Source organism: Lithobates pipiens, unplaced genomic scaffold, assembly GCF_037356315.1.
Source record: "Lithobates pipiens isolate NorthernLeopardFrog02 unplaced genomic scaffold, aLitPip1_a1.2 Scaffold_18, whole genome shotgun sequence".
NCBI classification, from domain to species: domain Eukaryota; kingdom Metazoa; phylum Chordata; class Amphibia; order Anura; family Ranidae; genus Lithobates; species Lithobates pipiens.
Window position 1 is genome coordinate 580,222,071 of NW_027507758.1, and position 27,267 is coordinate 580,249,337.

General features: G+C 53.3%; 10 non-coding genes across 10 annotated transcripts; all 10 read left to right on the plus strand.

The window, feature by feature from the left end:
- Positions 1 to 2,998: 2,998 nt before the first annotated feature.
- Positions 2,999 to 3,071, plus strand: TRNAA-AGC (transfer RNA alanine (anticodon AGC)). The gene has a single exon. It is a non-coding gene; the product is annotated as a tRNA-Ala (tRNA).
- A 2,139-nt stretch (positions 3,072 to 5,210) lies between these two features.
- TRNAA-AGC (transfer RNA alanine (anticodon AGC)) lies at positions 5,211 to 5,283 on the plus strand. The gene has a single exon. It is a non-coding gene; the product is annotated as a tRNA-Ala (tRNA).
- Positions 5,284 to 9,634: 4,351 nt separating this feature from the next.
- TRNAA-AGC (transfer RNA alanine (anticodon AGC)) lies at positions 9,635 to 9,707 on the plus strand. Its single transcript has one exon. It is a non-coding gene; the product is annotated as a tRNA-Ala (tRNA).
- Positions 9,708 to 11,847: 2,140 nt separating this feature from the next.
- Positions 11,848 to 11,920, plus strand: TRNAA-AGC (transfer RNA alanine (anticodon AGC)). Its single transcript has one exon. It is a non-coding gene; the product is annotated as a tRNA-Ala (tRNA).
- A 4,350-nt stretch (positions 11,921 to 16,270) lies between these two features.
- On the plus strand, positions 16,271 to 16,343 carry TRNAA-AGC (transfer RNA alanine (anticodon AGC)). Its single transcript has one exon. It is a non-coding gene; the product is annotated as a tRNA-Ala (tRNA).
- Positions 16,344 to 18,483: 2,140 nt separating this feature from the next.
- TRNAA-AGC (transfer RNA alanine (anticodon AGC)) lies at positions 18,484 to 18,556 on the plus strand. The gene has a single exon. It is a non-coding gene; the product is annotated as a tRNA-Ala (tRNA).
- Positions 18,557 to 19,520: 964 nt separating this feature from the next.
- On the plus strand, positions 19,521 to 19,593 carry TRNAA-AGC (transfer RNA alanine (anticodon AGC)). The gene has a single exon. It is a non-coding gene; the product is annotated as a tRNA-Ala (tRNA).
- A 2,139-nt stretch (positions 19,594 to 21,732) lies between these two features.
- Positions 21,733 to 21,805, plus strand: TRNAA-AGC (transfer RNA alanine (anticodon AGC)). Its single transcript has one exon. It is a non-coding gene; the product is annotated as a tRNA-Ala (tRNA).
- A 2,139-nt stretch (positions 21,806 to 23,944) lies between these two features.
- TRNAA-AGC (transfer RNA alanine (anticodon AGC)) lies at positions 23,945 to 24,017 on the plus strand. Its single transcript has one exon. It is a non-coding gene; the product is annotated as a tRNA-Ala (tRNA).
- A 2,139-nt stretch (positions 24,018 to 26,156) lies between these two features.
- TRNAA-AGC (transfer RNA alanine (anticodon AGC)) lies at positions 26,157 to 26,229 on the plus strand. Its single transcript has one exon. It is a non-coding gene; the product is annotated as a tRNA-Ala (tRNA).
- Positions 26,230 to 27,267: the final 1,038 nt, after the last annotated feature.

Genomic DNA, 27,267 nt, shown 5'->3' on the forward strand with positions numbered 1-27,267 from the left:
GGACAAAAGCAATCAATTAAAGAAAGCACGACCAGGCTTCCATGGCCAAGAGACAATATTCCATTAGGGGGAAAGGTGCCAGTGCCATGCTTACGCTGAGAGCTTTGGACTCGTTGAATCACCTGAATCAGGTTCAACTTCTCTTTGTGTGCGAAAGAAAGGCCTTTGGGCCCGCAAGCAAATATCGATTGGCATAGGAAAAGGCAACGTAGCAGAGGATGGTTTCGATCCATCGACCTCTGGGTTATGGGCCCAGCACGCTTCCGCTGCGCCACTCTGCTCTTGTCGCTGACCATCCTCATGGATTTCGACAAGCGAATCCCAAGTCAAGCGTGGGCGAGAGCTGGACTCTCCTAGGCCAGCTGAGCGAGGGTGGTGGCGCCTGGCCCGACGTGGAGCATTGGTGGTTCAGTGGTAGAATTCTCGCCTGCCACGCGGGAGGCCCGGGTTCGATTCCCGGCCAATGCAATTATGGGCTCTTGGTGTTTGTAGCTCTCTCCCCCAATTTCCAGCCCCATGGAATGCCTCAAGGCACAAGGTGTTTCTTGTCGAGAATGTATTAGGCGGTGTGAGTGCTTTTTGAAACCACCTTCTCCCAATGACATCATTGAAACCCATGGGGCCATACTTCAGAAGGGGCTCAGTTGTCCAAGGTCTTGGGGGAGTGGCTCTCCTGGTGTCTAGCGGCCAGAGCAAGTTGTGGATTTAGCAAAACTGCCTATAGTTTACACATAGCCCAGGAGAGGACAGGGATCAGCCATAGCACAAGCAACAACCTCAAGCAAAGGGGGATTAGCTCAAATGGTAGAGCGCTCGCTTAGCATGCGAGAGGTAGTGGGATCGATGCCCGCATTCTCCAAATGCAGCTTTCCTGATTTGCCAGGAGACACCTTGCTTTTGTGTTTGATGTTGAAGCTTGGAACCGAGCGCCGTGAGCAACATGGGAAGCCGGAGTCCTCCTCATAACGCGTGCCAAGGCGTTGCCACGTTTTTGTGGTGGCAACTGTGGCTTCAGCCAAAGTCACGTAGGCAGTGTTGGACAAAAGCAATCTAGTAAACAAAGCACGAGCAGGCCTCCATGGCCAAGAGACAATATTTCATTAGCGCAAAAGGTGCCAGTGCCATGCTTACGCTGAGAGCTTTGGACTCGTTGAATCACCTGAATCAGGTTCAACTTCTCTTTGTGTGCGAAAGAAAGGCCTTTGGGCCCACACGCAAGCAAATATCGATTGGCATAGTAAAGGGCAACGTAGCAGAGGATGGTTTCGATCCATCGACCTCTGGGTTATGGGCCCAGCACGCTTCCGCTGCGCCACTCTGCTCTTGTCGCTGACCAACCTCAACAACCACATGTGGATGTAGTTTGCCAGCGATTCCCACGGGGAGTGGGTCCATGTGGCAAAGTCACAATGTAGACGACTAGGCGTTTCCATTGATTTTCGACCAGCGAATCCCAAGTCAAGCGTGGGCGAGAGCTGGACTCTCCTAGACCAGCTGAGCGAGGGTGGTGGCAAGTGGCCCGGCGTGGAGCATTGGTGGTTCAGTGGTAGAATTCTCGCCTGCCACGCGGGAGGCCCGGGTTCGATTCCCGGCCAATGCAATTATGGGCTCTTTGTGTTTGCAGCGCTCTCCCCCAATTTCCAGCCCCGTGGAGTGCATCAAGGCACAAGGTGTTTCTTGTCGAGAATGTACTAGGCGGTGTGAGTGCTTTTTGAAACCAGCCTTCTCCCAATTACATCATTGAAACCCATGGGGCCATACCTCTGAAGGGGCTCAGTTGTCAAAGGTCGTAGGAGGGAAAAAAAAGGGGGGTGCAAACCTTCTACGCTAGGAAAGCGGGTGGCTCTCCTGGTGTCTAGCGGCCAGAGCAGGTTGTGGATTTCGCAAAACTGACTATATTTTACACATAGCCCAGGAGAGGACAGGGATCAGCCATAGCGCAAGCAACACACTCGAGCAAAGGGGGATTAGCTCAAGTGGCAGAGCGCTTGCTTTGCATGCGAGAGGTAGCGGGATCGATGCCCGCATTCTCCAAACGCAGCTTTCCTGGTTTCACGGGAGGCACCTTGCTTTTGTGTTTGATGTTGAAGCTTGGAACCGAGCGCCGTGAGCAACATGGGAAGCCGGAGTGCTCCTCATAACATGTGCCAAGGCATTGCCACGTTTTTGTGGTGGCATCTGTGGCTTCAGCCAAAGTCACGTAGGCAGTATTGGACAAAAGCAATCAATTAAAGAAAGCACGACCAGGCTTCCATGGCCAAGAGACAATATTCCATTAGGGGGAAAGGTGCCAGTGCCATGCTTACGCTGAGAGCTTTGGACTCGTTGAATCACCTGAATCAGGTTCAACTTCTCTTTGTGTGCGAAAGAAAGGCCTTTGGGCCCGCAAGCAAATATCGATTGGCATAGGAAAAGGCAACGTAGCAGAGGATGGTTTCGATCCATCGACCTCTGGGTTATGGGCCCAGCACGCTTCCGCTGCGCCACTCTGCTCTTGTCGCTGGCCATCCTCATGGATTTCGACAAGCGAATCCCAAGTCAAGCGTGGGCGAGAGCTGGACTCTCCTAGGCCAGCTGAGCGAGGGTGGTGGCGCCTGGCCCGGCGTGGAGCATTGGTGGTTCAGTGGTAGAATTCTCGCCTGCCACGCGGGAGGCCCGGGTTCGATTCCCGGCCAATGCAATTATGGGCTCTTGGTGTTTGTAGCTCTCTCCCCCAATTTCCAGCCCCATGGAATGCCTCAAGGCACAAGGTGTTTCTTGTCGAGAATGTATTAGGCGGTGTGAGTGCTTTTTGAAACCACCTTCTCCCAATGACATCATTGAAACCCATGGGGCCATACTTCAGAAGGGGCTCAGTTGTCCAAGGTCTTGGGGGAGTGGCTCTCCTGGTGTCTAGCGGCCAGAGCAAGTTGTGGATTTAGCAAAACTGCCTATAGTTTACACATAGCCCAGGAGAGGACAGGGATCAGCCATAGCACAAGCAACAACCTCAAGCAAAGGGGGATTAGCTCAAATGGTAGAGCGCTCGCTTAGCATGCGAGAGGTAGCGGGATCGATGCCCGCATTCTCCAAATGCAGCTTTCCTGATTTGCCAGGAGACACCTTGCTTTTGTGTTTGATGTTGAAGCTTGGAACCGAGCGCCGTGAGCAACATGGGAAGCCGGAGTCCTCCTCATAACGCGTGCCAAGGCGTTGCCACGTTTTTGTGGTGGCAACTGTGGCTTCAGCCAAAGTCACGTAGGCAGTGTTGGACAAAAGCAATCTAGTAAACAAAGCACGAGCAGGCCTCCATGGCCAAGAGACAATATTTCATTAGCGCAAAAGGTGCCAGTGCCATGCTTACGCTGAGAGCTTTGGACTCGTTGAATCACCTGAATCAGGTTCAACTTCTCTTTGTGTGCGAAAGAAAGGCCTTTGGGCCCGCACGCAAGCAAATATCGATTGGCATAGAAAAAGGCAACGTAGCAGAGGATGGTTTCGATCCATCGACCTCTGGGTTATGGGCCCAGCACGCTTCCGCTGCGCCACTCTGCTCTTGTCGCTGACCAACCTCAACAACCACATGTGGATGTAGTTTGCCAGCGATTCCCACGGGGAGTGGGTCCATGTGGCAAAGTCACAATGTAGACGACTAGGCGTTTCCATTGATTTTCGACCAGCGAATCCCAAGTCAAGCGTGGGCGAGAGCTCGACTCTCCTAGACCAGCTGAGCGAGGGTGGTGGCAAGTGGCCCGGCGTGGAGCATTGGTGGTTCAGTGGTAGAATTCTCGCCTGCCACGCGGGAGGCCCGGGTTCGATTCCCGGCCAATGCAATTATGGGCTCTTTGTGTTTGCAGCGCTCTCCCCCAATTTCCAGCCCCGTGGAGTGCATCAAGGCACAAGGTGTTTCTTGTCGAGAATGTACTAGGCGGTGTGAGTGCTTTTTGAAACCAGCCTTCTCCCAATTACATCATTGAAACCCATGGGGCCATACCTCTGAAGGGGCTCAGTTGTCAAAGGTCGTAGGAGGGAAAAAAAAGGGGGGTGCAAACCTTCTACGCTAGGAAAGCGGGTGGCTCTCCTGGTGTCTAGCGGCCAGAGCAGGTTGTGGATTTCGCAAAACTGACTATATTTTACACATAGCCCAGGAGAAGACAGGGATCAGCCATAGCGCAAGCAACACACTTGAGCAAAGGGGGATTAGCTCAAGTGGCAGAGCGCTCGCTTTGCATGCGAGAGGTAGCGGGATCGATGCCCGCATTCTCCAAACGCAGCTTTCCTGGTTTCACGGGAGGCACCTTGCTTTTGTGTTTGATGTTGAAGCTTGGAACCGAGCGCCGTGAGCAACATGGGAAGCCGGAGTGCTCCTCATAACATGTGCCAAGGCATTGCCACGTTTTTGTGGTGGCATCTGTGGCTTCAGCCAAAGTCACGTAGGCAGTATTGGACAAAAGCAATCAATTAAAGAAAGCACGACCAGGCTTCCATGGCCAAGAGACAATATTCCATTAGGGGGAAAGGTGCCAGTGCCATGCTTACGCTGAGAGCTTTGGACTCGTTGAATCACCTGAATCAGGTTCAACTTCTCTTTGTGTGCGAAAGAAAGGCCTTTGGGCCCGCAAGCAAATATCGATTGGCATAGGAAAAGGCAACGTAGCAGAGGATGGTTTCGATCCATCGACCTCTGGGTTATGGGCCCAGCACGCTTCCGCTGCGCCACTCTGCTCTTGTCGCTGGCCATCCTCATGGATTTCGACAAGCGAATCCCAAGTCAAGCGTGGGCGAGAGCTGGACTCTCCTAGGCCAGCTGAGCGAGGGTGGTGGCGCCTGGCCCGGCGTGGAGCATTGGTGGTTCAGTGGTAGAATTCTCGCCTGCCACGCGGGAGGCCCGGGTTCGATTCCCGGCCAATGCAATTATGGGCTCTTGGTGTTTGTAGCTCTCTCCCCCAATTTCCAGCCCCATGGAATGCCTCAAGGCACAAGGTGTTTCTTGTCGAGAATGTATTAGGCGGTGTGAGTGCTTTTTGAAACCACCTTCTCCCAATGACATCATTGAAACCCATGGGGCCATACTTCAGAAGGGGCTCAGTTGTCCAAGGTCTTGGGGGAGTGGCTCTCCTGGTGTCTAGCGGCCAGAGCAAGTTGTGGATTTAGCAAAACTGCCTATAGTTTACACATAGCCCAGGAGAGGACAGGGATCAGCCATAGCACAAGCAACAACCTCAAGCAAAGGGGGATTAGCTCAAATGGTAGAGCGCTCGCTTAGCATGCGAGAGGTAGCGGGATCGATGCCCGCATTCTCCAAATGCAGCTTTCCTGATTTGCCAGGAGACACCTTGCTTTTGTGTTTGATGTTGAAGCTTGGAACCGAGCGCCGTGAGCAACATGGGAAGCCGGAGTCCTCCTCATAACGCGTGCCAAGGCGTTGCCACGTTTTTGTGGTGGCAACTGTGGCTTCAGCCAAAGTCACGTAGGCAGTGTTGGACAAAAGCAATCTAGTAAACAAAGCACGAGCAGGCCTCCATGGCCAAGAGACAATATTTCATTAGCGCAAAAGGTGCCAGTGCCATGCTTACGCTGAGAGCTTTGGACTCGTTGAATCACCTGAATCAGGTTCAACTTCTCTTTGTGTGCGAAAGGAAGGCCTTTGGGCCCGCACGCAAGCAAATATCGATTGGCATAGAAAAAGGCAACGTAGCAGAGGATGGTTTCGATCCATCGACCTCTGGGTTATGGGCCCAGCACGCTTCCGCTGCGCCACTCTGCTCTTGTCGCTAACCAACCTCAACAACCACATGTGGATGTAGTTTGCCAGCGATTCCCACGGGGAGTGGGTCCATGTGGCAAAGTCACAATGTAGACGACTAGGCGTTTCCATTGATTTTCGACCAGCGAATCCCAAGTCAAGCGTGGGCGAGAGCTGGACTCTCCTAGACCAGCTGAGCGAGGGTGGTGGCAAGTGGCCCGGCGTGGAGCATTGGTGGTTCAGTGGTAGAATTCTCGCCTGCCACGCGGGAGGCCCGGGTTCGATTCCCGGCCAATGCAATTATGGGCTCTTTGTGTTTGCAGCGCTCTCCCCCAATTTCCAGCCCCGTGGAGTGCATCAAGGCACAAGGTGTTTCTTGTCGAGAATGTACTAGGCGGTGTGAGTGCTTTTTGAAACCAGCCTTCTCCCAATTACATCATTGAAACCCATGGGGCCATACCTCTGAAGGGGCTCAGTTGTCAAAGGTCGTAGGAGGGAAAAAAAAGGGGGGTGCAAACCTTCTACGCTAGGAAAGCGGGTGGCTCTCCTGGTGTCTAGCGGCCAGAGCAGGTTGTGGATTTCGCAAAACTGACTATATTTTACACATAGCCCAGGAGAGGACAGGGATCAGCCATAGCGCAAGCAACACACTCGAGCAAAGGGGGATTAGCTCAAGTGGCAGAGCGCTCGCTTTGCATGCGAGAGGTAGCGGGATCGATGCCCGCATTCTCCAAACGCAGCTTTCCTGGTTTCACGGGAGGCACCTTGCTTTTGTGTTTGATGTTGAAGCTTGGAACCGAGCGCCGTGAGCAACATGGGAAGCCGGAGTGCTCCTCATAACATGTGCCAAGGCATTGCCACGTTTTTGTGGTGGCATCTGTGGCTTCAGCCAAAGTCACGTAGGCAGTATTGGACAAAAGCAATCAATTAAAGAAAGCACGACCAGGCTTCCATGGCCAAGAGACAATATTCCATTAGGGGGAAAGGTGCCAGTGCCATGCTTACGCTGAGAGCTTTGGACTCGTTGAATCACCTGAATCAGGTTCAACTTCTCTTTGTGTGCGAAAGAAAGGCCTTTGGGCCCGCAAGCAAATATCGATTGGCATAGGAAAAGGCAACGTAGCAGAGGATGGTTTCGATCCATCGACCTCTGGGTTATGGGCCCAGCACGCTTCCGCTGCGCCACTCTGCTCTTGTCGCTGACCATCCTCATGGATTTCGACAAGCGAATCCCAAGTCAAGCGTGGGCGAGAGCTGGACTCTCCTAGGCCAGCTGAGCGAGGGTGGTGGCGCCTGGCCCGGCGTGGAGCATTGGTGGTTCAGTGGTAGAATTCTCGCCTGCCACGCGGGAGGCCCGGGTTCGATTCCCGGCCAATGCAATTACGGGCTCTTGGTGTTTGTAGCTCTCTCCCCCAATTTCCAGCCCCATGGAATGCCTCAAGGCACAAGGTGTTTCTTGTCGAGAATGTATTAGGCGGTGTGAGTGCTTTTTGAAACCACCTTCTCCCAATGACATCATTGAAACCCATGGGGCCATACTTCAGAAGGGGCTCAGTTGTCCAAGGTCTTGGGGGAGTGGCTCTCCTGGTGTCTAGCGGCCAGAGCAAGTTGTGGATTTAGCAAAACTGCCTATAGTTTACACATAGCCCAGGAGAGGACAGGGATCAGCCATAGCACAAGCAACAACCTCAAGCAAAGGGGGATTAGCTCAAATGGTAGAGTGCTCGCTTAGCATGCGAGAGGTAGCGGGATCGATGCCCGCATTCTCCAAATGCAGCTTTCCTGATTTGCCAGGAGACACCTTGCTTTTGTGTTTGATGTTGAAGCTTGGAACCGAGCGCCGTGAGCAACATGGGAAGCCGGAGTCCTCCTCATAACGCGTGCCAAGGCGTTGCCACGTTTTTGTGGTGGCAACTGTGGCTTCAGCCAAAGTCACGTAGGCAGTGTTGGACAAAAGCAATCTAGTAAACAAAGCACGAGCAGGCCTCCATGGCCAAGAGACAATATTTCATTAGCGCAAAAGGTGCCAGTGCCATGCTTACGCTGAGAGCTTTGGACTCGTTGAATCACCTGAATCAGGTTCAACTTCTCTTTGTGTGCAAAAGAAAGGCCTTTGGGCCCGCACGCAAGCAAATATCGATTGGCATAGGAAAGGGCAACGTAGCAGAGGATGGTTTCGATCCATCGACCTCTGGGTTATGGGCCCAGCACGCTTCCGCTGCGCCACTCTGCTCTTGTCGCTGACCAACCTCAACAACCACATGTGGATGTAGTTTGCCAGCGATTCCCACGGGGAGTGGGTCCATGTGGCAAAGTCACAATGTAGACGACTAGGCGTTTCCATTGATTTTCGACCAGCGAATCCCAAGTCAAGCGTGGGCGAGAGCTGGACTCTCCTAGACCAGCTGAGCGAGGGTGGTGGCAAGTGGCCCGGCGTGGAGCATTGGTGGTTCAGTGGTAGAATTCTCGCCTGCCACGCGGGAGGCCCGGGTTCGATTCCCGGCCAATGCAATTATGGGCTCTTTGTGTTTGCAGCGCTCTCCCCCAATTTCCAGCCCCGTGGAGTGCATCAAGGCACAAGGTGTTTCTTGTCGAGAATGTACTAGGCGGTGTGAGTGCTTTTTGAAACCAGCCTTCTCCCAATTACATCATTGAAACCCATGGGGCCATACCTCTGAAGGGGCTCAGTTGTCAAAGGTCGTAGGAGGGAAAAAAAAGGGGGGTGCAAACCTTCTACGCTAGGAAAGCGGGTGGCTCTCCTGGTGTCTAGCGGCCAGAGCAGGTTGTGGATTTCGCAAAACTGACTATATTTTACACATAGCCCAGGAGAGGACAGGGATCAGCCATAGCGCAAGCAACACACTCGAGCAAAGGGGGATTAGCTCAAGTGGCAGAGCGCTCGCTTTGCATGCGAGAGGTAGCGGGATCGATGCCCGCATTCTCCAAACGCAGCTTTCCTGGTTTCACGGGAGGCACCTTGCTTTTGTGTTTGATGTTGAAGCTTGGAACCGAGCGCCGTGAGCAACATGGGAAGCCGGAGTGCTCCTCATAACATGTGCCAAGGCATTGCCACGTTTTTGTGGTGGCATCTGTGGCTTCAGCCAAAGTCACGTAGGCAGTATTGGACAAAAGCAATCAATTAAAGAAAGCACGACCAGGCTTCCATGGCCAAGAGACAATATTCCATTAGGGGGAAAGGTGCCAGTGCCATGCTTACGCTGAGAGCTTTGGACTCGTTGAATCACCTGAATCAGGTTCAACTTCTCTTTGTGTGCGAAAGAAAGGCCTTTGGGCCCGCAAGCAAATATCGATTGGCATAGGAAAAGGCAACGTAGCAGAGGATGGTTTCGATCCATCGACCTCTGGGTTATGGGCCCAGCACGCTTCCGCTGCGCCACTCTGCTCTTGTCGCTGGCCATCCTCATGGATTTCGACAAGCGAATCCCAAGTCAAGCGTGGGCGAGAGCTGGACTCTCCTAGGCCAGCTGAGCGAGGGTGGTGGCGCCTGGCCCGGCGTGGAGCATTGGTGGTTCAGTGGTAGAATTCTCGCCTGCCACGCGGGAGGCCCGGGTTCGATTCCCGGCCAATGCAATTATGGGCTCTTGGTGTTTGTAGCTCTCTCCCCCAATTTCCAGCCCCATGGAATGCCTCAAGGCACAAGGTGTTTCTTGTCGAGAATGTATTAGGCGGTGTGAGTGCTTTTTGAAACCACCTTCTCCCAATGACATCATTGAAACCCATGGGGCCATACTTCAGAAGGGGCTCAGTTGTCCAAGGTCTTGGGGGAGTGGCTCTCCTGGTGTCTAGCGGCCAGAGCAAGTTGTGGATTTAGCAAAACTGCCTATAGTTTACACATAGCCCAGGAGAGGACAGGGATCAGCCATAGCACAAGCAACAACCTCAAGCAAAGGGGGATTAGCTCAAATGGTAGAGCGCTCGCTTAGCATGCGAGAGGTAGCGGGATCGATGCCCGCATTCTCCAAATGCAGCTTTCCTGATTTGCCAGGAGACACCTTGCTTTTGTGTTTGATGTTGAAGCTTGGAACCGAGCGCCGTGAGCAACATGGGAAGCCGGAGTCCTCCTCATAACGCGTGCCAAGGCGTTGCCACGTTTTTGTGGTGGCAACTGTGGCTTCAGCCAAAGTCACGTAGGCAGTGTTGGACAAAAGCAATCTAGTAAACAAAGCACGAGCAGGCCTCCATGGCCAAGAGACAATATTTCATTAGCGCAAAAGGTGCCAGTGCCATGCTTACGCTGAGAGCTTTGGACTCGTTGAATCACCTGAATCAGGTTCAACTTCTCTTTGTGTGCGAAAGAAAGGCCTTTGGGCCCGCACGCAAGCAAATATCGATTGGCATAGGAAAGGGCAACGTAGCAAAGGATGGTTTCGATCCATCGACCTCTGGGTTATGGGCCCAGCACGCTTCCACTGCGCCACTCTGCTCTTGTCGCTGACCAACCTCAACAACCACATGTGGATGTAGTTTGCCAGCGATTCCCACGGGGAGTGGGTCCATGTGGCAAAGTCACAATGTAGACGACTAGGCGTTTCCATTGATTTTCGACCAGCGAATCCCAAGTCAAGCGTGGGCGAGAGCTGGACTCTCCTAGACCAGCTGAGCGAGGGTGGTGGCAAGTGGCCCGGCGTGGAGCATTGGTGGTTCAGTGGTAGAATTCTCGCCTGCCACGCGGGAGGCCCTGGGTTCGATTCCCGGCCAATGCAATTATGGGCTCTTTGTGTTTGCAGCGCTCTCCCCCAATTTCCAGCCCCGTGGAGTGCATCAAGGCACAAGGTGTTTCTTGTCGAGAAAGTACTAGGCGGTGTGAGTGCTTTTTGAAACCAGCCTTCTCCCAATTACATCATTGAAACCCATGGGGCCATACCTCTGAAGGGGCTCAGTTGTCAAAGGTCGTAGGAGGGAAAAAAAAGGGGGGTGCAAACCTTCTACGCTAGGAAAGCGGGTGGCTCTCCTGGTGTCTAGCGGCCAGAGCAGGTTGTGGATTTCGCAAAACTGACTATATTTTACACATAGCCCAGGAGAGGACAGGGATCAGCCATAGCGCAAGCAACACACTCGAGCAAAGGGGGATTAGCTCAAGTGGCAGAGCGCTCGCTTTGCATGCGAGAGGTAGCGGGATCGATGCCCGCATTCTCCAAACGCAGCTTTCCTGGTTTCACGGGAGGCACCTTGCTTTTGTGTTTGATGTTGAAGCTTGGAACCGAGCGCCGTGAGCAACATGGGAAGCCGGAGTGCTCCTCATAACATGTGCCAAGGCATTGCCACGTTTTTGTGGTGGCATCTGTGGCTTCAGCCAAAGTCACGTAGGCAGTATTGGACAAAAGCAATCAATTAAAGAAAGCACGACCAGGCTTCCATGGCCAAGAGACAATATTCCATTAGGGGGAAAGGTGCCAGTGCCATGCTTACGCTGAGAGCTTTGGACTCGTTGAATCACCTGAATCAGGTTCAACTTCTCTTTGTGTGCGAAAGAAAGGCCTTTGGGCCCGCAAGCAAATATCGATTGGCATAGGAAAAGGCAACGTAGCAGAGGATGGTTTCGATCCATCGACCTCTGGGTTATGGGCCCAGCATGCTTCCGCTGCGCCACTCTGCTCTTGTCGCTGGCCATCCTCATGGATTTCGACAAGCGAATCCCAAGTCAAGCGTGGGCGAGAGCTGGACTCTCCTAGGCCAGCTGAGCGAGGGTGGTGGCGCCTGGCCCGGCGTGGAGCATTGGTGGTTCAGTGGTAGAATTCTCGCCTGCCACGCGGGAGGCCCGGGTTCGATTCCCGGCCAATGCAATTATGGGCTCTTGGTGTTTGTAGCTCTCTCCCCCAATTTCCAGCCCCATGGAATGCCTCAAGGCACAAGGTGTTTCTTGTCGAGAATGTATTAGGCGGTGTGAGTGCTTTTTGAAACCACCTTCTCCCAATGACATCATTGAAACCCATGGGGCCATACTTCAGAAGGGGCTCAGTTGTCCAAGGTCTTGGGGGAGTGGCTCTCCTGGTGTCTAGCGGCCAGAGCAAGTTGTGGATTTAGCAAAACTGCCTATAGTTTACACATAGCCCAGGAGAGGACAGGGATCAGCCATAGCACAAGCAACAACCTCAAGCAAAGGGGGATTAGCTCAAATGGTAGAGCGCTCGCTTAGCATGCGAGAGGTAGCGGGATCGATGCCCGCATTCTCCAAATGCAGCTTTCCTGATTTGCCAGGAGACACCTTGCTTTTGTGTTTGATGTTGAAGCTTGGAACCGAGCGCCGTGAGCAACATGGGAAGCCGGAGTCCTCCTCATAACGCGTGCCAAGGCGTTGCCACGTTTTTGTGGTGGCAACTGTGGCTTCAGCCAAAGTCACGTAGGCAGTGTTGGACAAAAGCAATCTAGTAAACAAAGCACGAGCAGGCCTCCATGGCCAAGAGACAATATTTCATTAGCGCAAAAGGTGCCAGTGCCATGCTTACGCTGAGAGCTTTGGACTCGTTGAATCACCTGAATCAGGTTCAACTTCTCTTTGTGTGCGAAAGAAAGGCCTTTGGGCCCGCACGCAAGCAAATATCGATTGGCATAGAAAAAGGCAACGTAGCAGAGGATGGTTTCGATCCATCGACCTCTGGGTTATGGGCCCAGCACGCTTCCGCTGCGCCACTCTGCTCTTGTCGCTGACCAACCTCAACAACCACATGTGGATGTAGTTTGCCAGCGATTCCCACGGGGAGTGGGTCCATGTGGCAAAGTCACAATGTAGACGACTAGGCGTTTCCATTGATTTTCGACCAGCGAATCCCAAGTCAAGCGTGGGCGAGAGCTGGACTCTCCTAGACCAGCTGAGCGAGGGTGGTGGCAAGTGCCCGGCGTGGAGCATTGGTGGTTCAGTGGTAGAATTCTCGCCTGCCACGCGGGAGGCCCGGGTTCGATTCCCGGCCAATGCAATTATGGGCTCTTTGTGTTTGCAGCGCTCTCCCCCAATTTCCAGCCCCGTGGAGTGCATCAAGGCACAAGGTGTTTCTTGTCGAGAATGTACTAGGCGGTGTGAGTGCTTTTTGAAACCAGCCTTCTCCCAATTACATCATTGAAACCCATGGGGCCATACCTCTGAAGGGGCTCAGTTGTCAAAGGTCGTAGGAGGGAAAAAAAAGGGGGGTGCAAACCTTCTACGCTAGGAAAGCGGGTGGCTCTCCTGGTGTCTAGCGGCCAGAGCAGGTTGTGGATTTCGCAAAACTGACTATATTTTACACATAGCCCAGGAGAGGACAGGGATCAGCCATAGCGCAAGCAACACACTCGAGCAAAGGGGGATTAGCTCAAGTGGCAGAGCGCTCGCTTTGCATGCGAGAGGTAGCGGGATCGATGCCCGCATTCTCCAAACGCAGCTTTCCTGGTTTCACGGGAGGCACCTTGCTTTTGTGTTTGATGTTGAAGCTTGGAACCGAGCGCCGTGAGCAACATGGGAAGCCGGAGTGCTCCTCATAACATGTGCCAAGGCATTGCCACGTTTTTGTGGTGGCATCTGTGGCTTCAGCCAAAGTCACGTAGGCAGTATTGGACAAAAGCAATCAATTAAAGAAAGCACGACCAGGCTTCCATGGCCAAGAGACAATATTCCATTAGGGGGAAAGGTGCCAGTGCCATGCTTACGCTGAGAGCTTTGGACTCGTTGAATCACCTGAATCAGGTTCAACTTCTCTTTGTGTGCGAAAGAAAGGCCTTTGGGCCCGCAAGCAAATATCGATTGGCATAGGAAAAGGCAACGTAGCAGAGGATGGTTTCGATCCATCGACCTCTGGGTTATGGGCCCAGCACGCTTCCGCTGCGCCACTCTGCTCTTGTCGCTGACCATCCTCATGGATTTCGACAAGCGAATCCCAAGTCAAGCGTGGGCGAGAGCTGGACTCTCCTAGGCCAGCTGAGCGAGGGTGGTGGCGCCTGGCCCGGCGTGGAGCATTGGTGGTTCAGTGGTAGAATTCTCGCCTGCCACGCGGGAGGCCCGGGTTCGATTCCCGGCCAATGCAATTATGGGCTCTTGGTGTTTGTAGCTCTCTCCCCCAATTTCCAGCCCCATGGAATGCCTCAAGGCACAAGGTGTTTCTTGTCGAGAATGTATTAGGCGGTGTGAGTGCTTTTTGAAACCACCTTCTCCCAATGACATCATTGAAACCCATGGGGCCATACTTCAGAAGGGGCTCAGTTGTCCAAGGTCTTGGGGGAGTGGCTCTCCTGGTGTCTAGCGGCCAGAGCAAGTTGTGGATTTAGCAAAACTGCCTATAGTTTACACATAGCCCAGGAGAGGACAGGGATCAGCCATAGCACAAGCAACAACCTCAAGCAAAGGGGGATTAGCTCAAATGGTAGAGCGCTCGCTTAGCATGCGAGAGGTAGTGGGATCGATGCCCGCATTCTCCAAATGCAGCTTTCCTGATTTGCCAGGAGACACCTTGCTTTTGTGTTTGATGTTGAAGCTTGGAACCGAGCGCCGTGAGCAACATGGGAAGCCGGAGTCCTCCTCATAACGCGTGCCAAGGCGTTGCCACGTTTTTGTGGTGGCAACTGTGGCTTCAGCCAAAGTCACGTAGGCAGTGTTGGACAAAAGCAATCTAGTAAACAAAGCATGAGCAGGCCTCCATGGCCAAGAGACAATATTTCATTAGCGCAAAAGGTGCCAGTGCCATGCTTACGCTGAGAGCTTTGGACTCGTTGAATCACCTGAATCAGGTTCAACTTCTCTTTGTGTGCGAAAGAAAGGCCTTTGGGCCCGCACGCAAGCAAATATCGATTGGCATAGGAAAGGGCAACGTAGCAGAGGATGGTTTCGATCCATCGACCTCTGGGTTATGGGCCCAGCACGCTTCCGCTGCGCCACTCTGCTCTTGTCGCTGACCAACCTCAACAACCACATGTGGATGTAGTTTGCCAGCGATTCCCACGGGGAGTGGGTCCATGTGGCAAAGTCACAATGTAGACGACTAGGCGTTTCCATTGATTTTCGACCAGCGAATCCCAAGTCAAGCGTGGGCGAGAGCTGGACTCTCCTAGACCAGCTGAGCGAGGGTGGTGGCAAGTGGCCCGGCGTGGAGCATTGGTGGTTAAGTGGTAGAATTCTCGCCTGCCACGCGGGAGGCCCGGGTTCGATTCCCGGCCAATGCAATTATGGGCTCTTTGTGTTTGCAGCGCTCTCCCCCAATTTCCAGCCCCGTGGAGTGCATCAAGGCACAAGGTGTTTCTTGTCGAGAATGTACTAGGCGGTGTGAGTGCTTTTTGAAACCAGCCTTCTCCCAATTACATCATTGAAACCCATGGGGCCATACCTCTGAAGGGGCTCAGTTGTCAAAGGTCGTAGGAGGGAAAAAAAAGGGGGGTGCAAACCTTCTACGCTAGGAAAGCGGGTGGCTCTCCTGGTGTCTAGCGGCCAGAGCAGGTTGTGGATTTCGCAAAACTGACTATATTTTACACATAGCCCAGGAGAGGACAGGGATCAGCCATAGCGCAAGCAACACACTCGAGCAAAGGGGGATTAGCTCAAGTGGCAGAGCGCTCGCTTTGCATGCGAGAGGTAGCGGGATCGATGCCCGCATTCTCCAAACGCAGCTTTCCTGGTTTCACGGGAGGCACCTTGCTTTTGTGTTTGATGTTGAAGCTTGGAACCGAGCGCCGTGAGCAACATGGGAAGCCGGAGTGCTCCTCATAACATGTGCCAAGGCATTGCCACGTTTTTGTGGTGGCATCTGTGGCTTCAGCCAAAGTCACGTAGGCAGTATTGGACAAAAGCAATCAATTAAAGAAAGCACGACCAGGCTTCCATGGCCAAGAGACAATATTCCATTAGGGGGAAAGGTGCCAGTGCCATGCTTACGCTGAGAGCTTTGGACTCGTTGAATCACCTGAATCAGGTTCAACTTCTCTTTGTGTGCGAAAGAAAGGCCTTTGGGCCCGCAAGCAAATATAGATTGGCATAGGAAAAGGCAACGTAGCAGAGGATGGTTTCGATCCATCGACCTCTGGGTTATGGGCCCAGCACGCTTCCGCTGCGCCACTCTGCTCTTGTCGCTGGCCATCCTCATGGATTTCGACAAGCGAATCCCAAGTCAAGCGTGGGCGAGAGCTGGACTCTCCTAGGCCAGCTGAGCGAGGGTGGTGGCGCCTGGCCCGGCGTGGAGCATTGGTGGTTCAGTGGTAGAATTCTCGCCTGCCACGCGGGAGGCCCGGGTTCGATTCCCGGCCAATGCAATTATGGGCTCTTGGTGTTTGTAGCTCTCTCCCCCAATTTCCAGCCCCATGGAATGCCTCAAGGCACAAGGTGTTTCTTGTCGAGAATGTATTAGGCGGTGTGAGTGCTTTTTGAAACCACCTTCTCCCAATGACATCATTGAAACCCATGGGGCCATACTTCAGAAGGGGCTCAGTTGTCCAAGGTCTTGGGGGAGTGGCTCTCCTGGTGTCTAGCGGCCAGAGCAAGTTGTGGATTTAGCAAAACTGCCTATAGTTTACACATAGCCCAGGAGAGGACAGGGATCAGCCATAGCACAAGCAACAACCTCAAGCAAAGGGGGATTAGCTCAAATGGTAGAGCGCTCGCTTAGCATGCGAGAGGTAGCGGGATCGATGCCCGCATTCTCCAAATGCAGCTTTCCTGATTTGCCAGGAGACACCTTGCTTTTGTGTTTGATGTTGAAGCTTGGAACCGAGCGCCGTGAGCAACATGGGAAGACGGAGTCCTCCTCATAACGCGTGCCAAGGCGTTGCCACGTTTTTGTGGTGGCAACTGTGGCTTCAGCCAAAGTCACGTAGGCAGTGTTGGACAAAAGCAATCTAGTAAACAAAGCACGAGCAGGCCTCCATGGCCAAGAGACAATATTTCATTAGCGCAAAAGGTGCCAGTGCCATGCTTACGCTGAGAGCTTTGGACTCGTTGAATCACCTGAATCAGGTTCAACTTCTCTTTGTGTGCGAAAGAAAGGCCTTTGGGCCCGCACGCAAGCAAATATCGATTGGCATAGAAAAAGGCAACGTAGCAGAGGATGGTTTCGATCCATCGACCTCTGGGTTATGGGCCCAGCACGCTTCCGCTGCGCCACTCTGCTCTTGTCGCTGACCAACCTCAACAACCACATGTGGATGTAGTTTGCCAGCGATTCCCACGGGGAGTGGGTCCATGTGGCAAAGTCACAATGTAGACGACTAGGCGTTTCCATTGATTTTCGACCAGCGAATCCCAAGTCAAGCGTGGGCGAGAGCTGGACTCTCCTAGACCAGCTGAGCGAGGGTGGTGGCAAGTGGCCCGGCGTGGAGCATTGGTGGTTCAGTGGTAGAATTCTCGCCTGCCACGCGGGAGGCCCTGGGTTCGATTCCCGGCCAATGCAATTATGGGCTCTTTGTGTTTGCAGCGCTCTCCCCCAATTTCCAGCCCCGTGGAGTGCATCAAGGCACAAGGTGTTTCTTGTCGAGAATGTACTAGGCGGTGTGAGTGCTTTTTGAAACCAGCCTTCTCCCAATTACATCATTGAAACCCATGGGGCCATACCTCTGAAGGGGCTCAGTTGTCAAAGGTCGTAGGAGGGAAAAAAAAGGGGGGTGCAAACCTTCTACGCTAGGAAAGCGGGTGGCTCTCCTGGTGTCTAGCGGCCAGAGCAGGTTGTGGATTTCGCAAAACTGACTATATTTTACACATAGCCCAGGAGAGGACAGGGATCAGCCATAGCGCAAGCAACACACTCGAGCAAAGGGGGATTAGCTCAAGTGGCAGAGCGCTCGCTTTGCATGCGAGAGGTAGCGGGATCGATGCCCGCATTCTCCAAACGCAGCTTTCCTGGTTTCACGGGAGGCACCTTGCTTTTGTGTTTGATGTTGAAGCTTGGAACCGAGCGCCGTGAGCAACATGGGAAGCCGGAGTGCTCCTCATAACATGTGCCAAGGCATTGCCACGTTTTTGTGGTGGCATCTGTGGCTTCAGCCAAAGTCACGTAGGCAGTATTGGACAAAAGCAATCAATTAAAGAAAGCACGACCAGGCTTCCATGGCCAAGAGACAATATTCCATTAGGGGGAAAGGTGCCAGTGCCATGCTTACGCTGAGAGCTTTGGACTCGTTGAATCACCTGAATCAGGTTCAACTTCTCTTTGTGTGCGAAAGAAAGGCCTTTGGGCCCGCAAGCAAATATCGATTGGCATAGGAAAAGGCAACGTAGCAGAGGATGGTTTCGATCCATCGACCTCTGGGTTATGGGCCCAGCACGCTTCCGCTGCGCCACTCTGCTCTTGTCGCTGGCCATCCTCATGGATTTCGACAAGCGAATCCCAAGTCAAGCGTGGGCGAGAGCTGGACTCTCCTAGGCCAGCTGAGCGAGGGTGGTGGCGCCTGGCCCGGCGTGGAGCATTGGTGGTTCAGTGGTAGAATTCTCGCCTGCCACGCGGGAGGCCCGGGTTCGATTCCCGGCCAATGCAATTATGGGCTCTTGGTGTTTGTAGCTCTCTCCCCCAATTTCCAGCCCCATGGAATGCCTCAAGGCACAGGGTGTTTCTTGTCGAGAATGTATTAGGCGGTGTGAGTGCTTTTTGAAACCACCTTCTCCCAATGACATCATTGAAACCCATGGGGCCATACTTCAGAAGGGGCTCAGTTGTCCAAGGTCTTGGGGGAGTGGCTCTCCTGGTGTCTAGCGGCCAGAGCAAGTTGTGGATTTAGCAAAACTGCCTATAGTTTACACATAGCCCAGGAGAGGACAGGGATCAGCCATAGCACAAGCAACAACCTCAAGCAAAGGGGGATTAGCTCAAATGGTAGAGCGCTCGCTTAGCATGCGAGAGGTAGCGGGATCGATGCCCGCATTCTCCAAATGCAGCTTTCCTGATTTGCCAGGAGACACCTTGCTTTTGTGTTTGATGTTGAAGCTTGGAACCGAGCGCCGTGAGCAACATGGGAAGCCGGAGTGCTCCTCATAACATGTGCCAAGGCATTGCCACGTTTTTGTGGTGGCATCTGTGGCTTCAGCCAAAGTCACGTAGGCAGTATTGGACAAAAGCAATCAATTAAAGAAAGCACGACCAGGCTTCCATGGCCAAGAGACAATATTCCATTAGGGGGAAAGGTGCCAGTGCCATGCTTACGCTGAGAGCTTTGGACTCGTTGAATCACCTGAATCAGGTTCAACTTCTCTTTGTGTGCGAAAGAAAGGCCTTTGGGCCCGCAAGCAAATATCGATTGGCATAGGAAAAGGCAACGTAGCAGAGGATGGTTTCGATCCATCGACCTCTGGGTTATGGGCCCAGCACGCTTCCGCTGCGCCACTCTGCTCTTGTCGCTGGCCATCCTCATGGATTTCGACAAGCGAATCCCAAGTCAAGCGTGGGCGAGAGCTGGACTCTCCTAGGCCAGCTGAGCGAGGGTGGTGGCGCCTGGCCCGGCGTGGAGCATTGGTGGTTCAGTGGTAGAATTCTCGCCTGCCACGCGGGAGGCCCGGGTTCGATTCCCGGCCAATGCAATTATGGGCTCTTGGTGTTTGTAGCTCTCTCCCCCAATTTCCAGCCCCATGGAATGCCTCAAGGCACAAGGTGTTTCTTGTCGAGAATGTATTAGGCGGTGTGAGTGCTTTTTGAAACCACCTTCTCCCAATGACATCATTGAAACCCATGGGGCCATACTTCAGAAGGGGCTCAGTTGTCCAAGGTCTTGGGGGAGTGGCTCTCCTGGTGTCTAGCGGCCAGAGCAAGTTGTGGATTTAGCAAAACTGCCTATAGTTTACACATAGCCCAGGAGAGGACAGGGATCAGCCATAGCACAAGCAACAACCTCAAGCAAAGGGGAATTAGCTCAAATGGTAGAGCGCTCGCTTAGCATGCGAGAGGTAGCGGGATCGATGCCCGCATTCTCCAAATGCAGCTTTCCTGATTTGCCAGGAGACACCTTGCTTTTGTGTTTGATGTTGAAGCTTGGAACCGAGCGCCGTGAGCAACATGGGAAGCCGGAGTCCTCCTCATAACGCGTGCCAAGGCGTTGCCACGTTTTTGTGGTGGCAACTGTGGCTTCAGCCAAAGTCACGTAGGCAGTGTTGGACAAAAGCAATCTAGTAAACAAAGCACGAGCAGGCCTCCATGGCCAAGAGACAATATTTCATTAGCGCAAAAGGTGCCAGTGCCATGCTTACGCTGAGAGCTTTGGACTCGTTGAATCACCTGAATCAGGTTCAACTTCTCTTTGTGTGCGAAAGAAAGGCCTTTGGGCCCGCACGCAAGCAAATATCGATTGGCATAGAAAAAGGCAACGTAGCAGAGGATGGTTTCGATCCATCGACCTCTGGGTTATGGGCCCAGCACGCTTCCGCTGCGCCACTCTGCTCTTGTCGCTGACCAACCTCAACAACCACATGTGGATGTAGTTTGCCAGCGATTCCCACGGGGAGTGGGTCCATGTGGCAAAGTCACAATGTAGACGACTAGGCGTTTCCATTGATTTTCGACCAGCGAATCCCAAGTCAAGCGTGGGCGAGAGCTGGACTCTCCTAGACCAGCTGAGCGAGGGTGGTGGCAAGTGGCCCGGCGTGGAGCATTGGTGGTTCAGTGGTAGAATTCTCGCCTGCCACGCGGGAGGCCCGGGTTCGATTCCCGGCCAATGCAATTATGGGCTCTTTGTGTTTGCAGCGCTCTCCCCCAATTTCCAGCCCCGTGGAGTGCATCAAGGCACAAGGTGTTTCTTGTCGAGAATGTACTAGGCGGTGTGAGTGCTTTTTGAAACCAGCCTTCTCCCAATTACATCATTGAAACCCATGGGGCCATACCTCTGAAGGGGCTCAGTTGTCAAAGGTCGTAGGAGGGAAAAAAAAGGGGGGTGCAAACCTTCTACGCTAGGAAAGCGGGTGGCTCTCCTGGTGTCTAGCGGCCAGAGCAGGTTGTGGATTTCGCAAAACTGACTATATTTTACACATAGCCCAGGAGAGGACAGGGATCAGCCATAGCGCAAGCAACACACTCAAGCAAAGGGGGATTAGCTCAAGTGGCAGAGCGCTCGCTTTGCATGCGAGAGGTAGCGGGATCGATGCCCGCATTCTCCAAACGCAGCTTTCCTGGTTTCACGGGAGGCACCTTGCTTTTGTGTTTGATGTTGAAGCTTGGAACCGAGCGCCGTGAGCAACATGGGAAGCCGGAGTGCTCCTCATAACATGTGCCAAGGCATTGCCACGTTTTTGTGGTGGCATCTGTGGCTTCAGCCAAAGTCACGTAGGCAGTATTGGACAAAAGCAATCAATTAAAGAAAGCACGACCAGGCTTCCATGGCCAAGAGACAATATTCCATTAGGGGGAAAGGTGCCAGTGCCATGCTTACGCTGAGAGCTTTGGACTCGTTGAATCACCTGAATCAGGTTCAACTTCTCTTTGTGTGCGAAAGAAAGGCCTTTGGGCCCGCAAGCAAATATCGATTGGCATAGGAAAAGGCAACGTAGCAGAGGATGGTTTCGATCCATCGACCTCTGGGTTATGGGCCCAGCACGCTTCCGCTGCGCCACTCTGCTCTTGTCACTGACCATCCTCATGGATTTCGACAAGCGAATCCCAAGTCAAGCGTGGGCGAGAGCTGGACTCTCCTAGGCCAGCTGAGCGAGGGTGGTGGCGCCTGGCCCGGCGTGGAGCATTGGTGGTTCAGTGGTAGAATTCTCGCCTGCCACGCGGGAGGCCCGGGTTCGATTCCCGGCCAATGCAATTACGGGCTCTTGGTGTTTGTAGCTCTCTCCCCCAATTTCCAGCCCCATGGAATGCCTCAAGGCACAAGGTGTTTCTTGTCGAGAATGTATTAGGCGGTGTGAGTGCTTTTTGAAACCACCTTCTCCCAATGACATCATTGAAACCCATGGGGCCATACTTCAGAAGGGGCTCAGTTGTCCAAGGTCTTGGGGGAGTGGCTCTCCTGGTGTCTAGCGGCCAGAGCAAGTTGTGGATTTAGCAAAACTGCCTATAGTTTACACATAGCCCAGGAGAGGACAGGGATCAGCCATAGCACAAGCAACAACCTCAAGCAAAGGGGGATTAGCTCAAATGGTAGAGCGCTCGCTTAGCATGCGAGAGGTAGCGGGATCGATGCCCGCATTCTCCAAATGCAGCTTTCCTGATTTGCCAGGAGACACCTTGCTTTTGTGTTTGATGTTGAAGCTTGGAACCGAGCGCCGTGAGCAACATGGGAAGCCGGAGTCCTCCTCATAACGCGTGCCAAGGCGTTGCCACGTTTTTGTGGTGGCAACTGTGGCTTCAGCCAAAGTCACGTAGGCAGTGTTGGACAAAAGCAATCTAGTAAACAAAGCACGAGCAGGCCTCCATGGCCAAGAGACAATATTTCATTAGCGCAAAAGGTGCCAGTGCCATGCTTACGCTGAGAGCTTTGGACTCGTTGAATCACCTGAATCAGGTTCAACTTCTCTTTGTGTGCGAAAGAAAGGCCTTTGGGCCCGCACGCAAGCAAATATCGATTGGCATAGAAAAAGGCAACGTAGCAGAGGATGGTTTCGATCCATCGACCTCTGGGTTATGGGCCCAGCACGCTTCCGCTGCGCCACTCTGCTCTTGTCGCTGACCAACCTCAACAACCACATGTGGATGTAGTTTGCCAGCGATTCCCACGGGGAGTGGGTCCATGTGGCAAAGTCACAATGTAGACGACTAGGCGTTTCCATTGATTTTCGACCAGCGAATCCCAAGTCAAGCGTGGGCGAGAGCTGGACTCTCCTAGACCAGCTGAGCGAGGGTGGTGGCAAGTGGCCCGGCGTGGAGCATTGGTGGTTCAGTGGTAGAATTCTCGCCTGCCACGCGGGAGGCCCGGGTTCGATTCCCGGCCAATGCAATTATGGGCTCTTTGTGTTTGCAGCGCTCTCCCCCAATTTCCAGCCCCGTGGAGTGCATCAAGGCACAAGGTGTTTCTTGTCGAGAATGTACTAGGCGGTGTGAGTGCTTTTTGAAACCAGCCTTCTCCCAATTACATCATTGAAACCCATGGGGCCATACCTCTGAAGGGGCTCAGTTGTCAAAGGTCGTAGGAGGGAAAAAAAAGGGGGGTGCAAACCTTCTACGCTAGGAAAGCGGGTGGCTCTCCTGGTGTCTAGCGGCCAGAGCAGGTTGTGGATTTCGCAAAACTGACTATATTTTACACATAGCCCAGGAGAGGACAGGGATCAGCCATAGCGCAAGCAACACACTCGAGCAAAGGGGGATTAGCTCAAGTGGCAGAGCGCTCGCTTTGCATGCGAGAGGTAGCGGGATCGATGCCCGCATTCTCCAAACGCAGCTTTCCTGGTTTCACGGGAGGCACCTTGCTTTTGTGTTTGATGTTGAAGCTTGGAACCGAGCGCCGTGAGCAACATGGGAAGCCGGAGTGCTCCTCATAACATGTGCCAAGGCATTGCCACGTTTTTGTGGTGGCATCTGTGGCTTCAGCCAAAGTCACGTAGGCAGTATTGGACAAAAGCAATCAATTAAAGAAAGCACGACCAGGCTTCCATGGCCAAGAGACAATATTCCATTAGGGGGAAAGGTGCCAGTGCCATGCTTACGCTGAGAGCTTTGGACTCGTTGAATCACCTGAATCAGGTTCAGCTTCTCTTTGTGTGCGAAAGAAAGGCCTTTGGGCCCGCAAGCAAATATCGATTGGCATAGGAAAAGGCAACGTAGCAGAGGATGGTTTCGATCCATCGACCTCTGGGTTATGGGCCCAGCACGCTTCCGCTGCGCCACTCTGCTCTTGTCGCTGGCCATCCTCATGGATTTCGACAAGCGAATCCCAAGTCAAGCGTGGGCGAGAGCTGGACTCTCCTAGGCCAGCTGAGCGAGGGTGGTGGCGCCTGGCCCGGCGTGGAGCATTGGTGGTTCAGTGGTAGAATTCTCGCCTGCCACGCGGGAGGCCCGGGTTCGATTCCCGGCCAATGCAATTATGGGCTCTTGGTGTTTGTAGCTCTCTCCCCCAATTTCCAGCCCCATGGAATGCCTCAAGGCACAAGGTGTTTCTTGTCGAGAATGTATTAGGCGGTGTGAGTGCTTTTTGAAACCACCTTCTCCCAATGACATCATTGAAACCCATGGGGCCATACTTCAGAAGGGGCTCAGTTGTCCAAGGTCTTGGGGGAGTGGCTCTCCTGGTGTCTAGCGGCCAGAGCAAGTTGTGGATTTAGCAAAACTGCCTATAGTTTACACATAGCCCAGGAGAGGACAGGGATCAGCCATAGCACAAGCAACAACCTCAAGCAAAGGGGAATTAGCTCAAATGGTAGAGCGCTCGCTTAGCATGCGAGAGGTAGCGGGATCGATGCCCGCATTCTCCAAATGCAGCTTTCCTGATTTGCCAGGAGACACCTTGCTTTTGTGTTTGATGTTGAAGCTTGGAACCGAGCGCCGTGAGCAACATGGGAAGCCGGAGTCCTCCTCATAACGCGTGCCAAGGCGTTGCCACGTTTTTGTGGTGGCAACTGTGGCTTCAGCCAAAGTCACGTAGGCAGTATTGGACAAAAGCAATCTAGTAAACAAAGCACGAGCAGGCCTCCATGGCCAAGAGACAATATTTCATTAGCGCAAAAGGTGCCAGTGCCATGCTTACGCTGAGAGCTTTGGACTCGTTGAATCACCTGAATCAGGTTCAACTTCTCTTTGTGTGCGAAAGAAAGGCCTTTGGGCCCGCACGCAAGCAAATATCGATTGGCATAGAAAAAGGCAACGTAGCAGAGGATGGTTTCGATCCATCGACCTCTGGGTTATGGGCCCAGCACGCTTCCGCTGCACCACTCTGCTCTTGTCGCTGACCAACCTCAACAACCACATGTGGATGTAGTTTGCCAGCGATTCCCACGGGGAGTGGGTCCATGTGGCAAAGTCACAATGTAGACGACTAGGCGTTTCCATTGATTTTCGACCAGCGAATCCCAAGTCAAGCGTGGGCGAGAGCTGGACTCTCCTAGACCAGCTGAGCGAGGGTGGTGGCAAGTGGCCCGGCGTGGAGCATTGGTGGTTCAGTGGTAGAATTCTCGCCTGCCACGCGGGAGGCCCGGGTTCGATTCCCGGCCAATGCAATTATGGGCTCTTTGTGTTTGCAGCGCTCTCCCCCAATTTCCAGCCCCGTGGAGTGCATCAAGGCACAAGGTGTTTCTTGTCGAGAATGTACTAGGCGGTGTGAGTGCTTTTTGAAACCAGCCTTCTCCCAATTACATCATTGAAACCCATGGGGCCATACCTCTGAAGGGGCTCAGTTGTCAAAGGTCGTAGGAGGGAAAAAAAAGGGGGGTGCAAACCTTCTACGCTAGGAAAGCGGGTGGCTCTCCTGGTGTCTAGCGGCCAGAGCAGGTTGTGGATTTCGCAAAACTGACTATATTTTACACATAGCCCAGGAGAGGACAGGGATCAGCCATAGCGCAAGCAACACACTCGAGCAAAGGGGGATTAGCTCAAGTGGCAGAGCGCTCGCTTTGCATGCGAGAGGTAGCGGGATCGATGCCCGCATTCTCCAAACGCAGCTTTCCTGGTTTCACGGGAGGCACCTTGCTTTTGTGTTTGATGTTGAAGCTTGGAACCGAGCGCCGTGAGCAACATGGGAAGCCGGAGTGCTCCTCATAACATGTGCCAAGGCATTGCCACGTTTTTGTGGTGGCATCTGTGGCTTCAGCCAAAGTCACGTAGGCAGTATTGGACAAAAGCAATCAATTAAAGAAAGCACGACCAGGCTTCCATGGCCAAGAGACAATATTCCATTAGGGGGAAAGGTGCCAGTGCCATGCTTACGCTGAGAGCTTTGGACTCGTTGAATCACCTGAATCAGGTTCAACTTCTCTTTGTGTGCGAAAGAAAGGCCTTTGGGCCCGCAAGCAAATATCGATTGGCATAGGAAAAGGCAACGTAGCAGAGGATGGTTTCGATCCATCGACCTCTGGGTTATGGGCCCAGCACGCTTCCGCTGCGCCACTCTGCTCTTGTCGTTGGCCATCCTCATGGATTTCGACAAGCGAATCCCAAGTCAAGCGTGGGCGAGAGCTGGACTCTCCTAGGCCAGCTGAGCGAGGGTGGTGGCGCCTGGCCCGGCGTGGAGCATTGGTGGTTCAGTGGTAGAATTCTCGCCTGCCACGCGGGAGGCCCGGGTTCGATTCCCGGCCAATGCAATTACGGGCTCTTGGTGTTTGTAGCTCTCTCCCCCAATTTCCAGCCCCATGGAATGCCTCAAGGCACAAGGTGTTTCTTGTCGAGAATGTATTAGGCGGTGTGAGTGCTTTTTGAAACCACCTTCTCCCAATGACATCATTGAAACCCATGGGGCCATACTTCAGAAGGGGCTCAGTTGTCCAAGGTCTTGGGGGAGTGGCTCTCCTGGTGTCTAGCGGCCAGAGCAAGTTGTGGATTTAGCAAAACTGCCTATAGTTTACACATAGCCCAGGAGAGGACAGGGATCAGCCATAGCACAAGCAACAACCTCAAGCAAAGGGGGATTAGCTCAAATGGTAGAGCGCTCGCTTAGCATGCGAGAGGTAGCGGGATCGATGCCCGCATTCTCCAAATGCAGCTTTCCTGATTTGCCAGGAGACACCTTGCTTTTGTGTTTGATGTTGAAGCTTGGAACCGAGCGCCGTGAGCAACATGGGAAGCCGGAGTCCTCCTCATAACGCGTGCCAAGGCGTTGCCACGTTTTTGTGGTGGCAACTGTGGCTTCAGCCAAAGTCACGTAGGCAGTGTTGGACAAAAGCAATCTAGTAAACAAAGCACGAGCAGGCCTCCATGGCCAAGAGACAATATTTCATTAGCGCAAAAGGTGCCAGTGCCATGCTTACGCTGAGAGCTTTGGACTCGTTGAATCACCTGAATCAGGTTCAACTTCTCTTTGTGTGCGAAAGAAAGGCCTTTGGGCCCGCACGCAAGCAAATATCGATTGGCATAGGAAAGGGCAACGTAGCAGAGGATGGTTTCGATCCATCGACCTCTGGGTTATGGGCCCAGCACGCTTCCGCTGCGCCACTCTGCTCTTGTCGCTGACCAACCTCAACAACCACATGTGGATGTAGTTTGCCAGCGATTCCCACGGGGAGTGGGTCCATGTGGCAAAGTCACAATGTAGACGACTAGGCGTTTCCATTGATTTTCGACCAGCGAATCCCAAGTCAAGCGTGGGCGAGAGATGGACTCTCCTAGACCAGCTGAGCGAGGGTGGTGGCAAGTGGCCCGGCGTGGAGCATTGGTGGTTCAGTGGTAGAATTCTCGCCTGCCACGCGGGAGGCCCGGGTTCGATTCCCGGCCAATGCAATTATGGGCTCTTTGTGTTTGCAGCGCTCTCCCCCAATTTCCAGCCCCGTGGAGTGCATCAAGGCACAAGGTGTTTCTTGTCGAGAATGTACTAGGCGGTGTGAGTGCTTTTTGAAACCAGCCTTCTCCCAATTACATCATTGAAACCCATGGGGCCATACCTCTGAAGGGGCTCAGTTGTCAAAGGTCGTAGGAGGGAAAAAAAAGGGGGGTGCAAACCTTCTACGCTAGGAAAGCGGGTGGCTCTCCTGGTGTCTAGCGGCCAGAGCAGGTTGTGGATTTCGCAAAACTGACTAT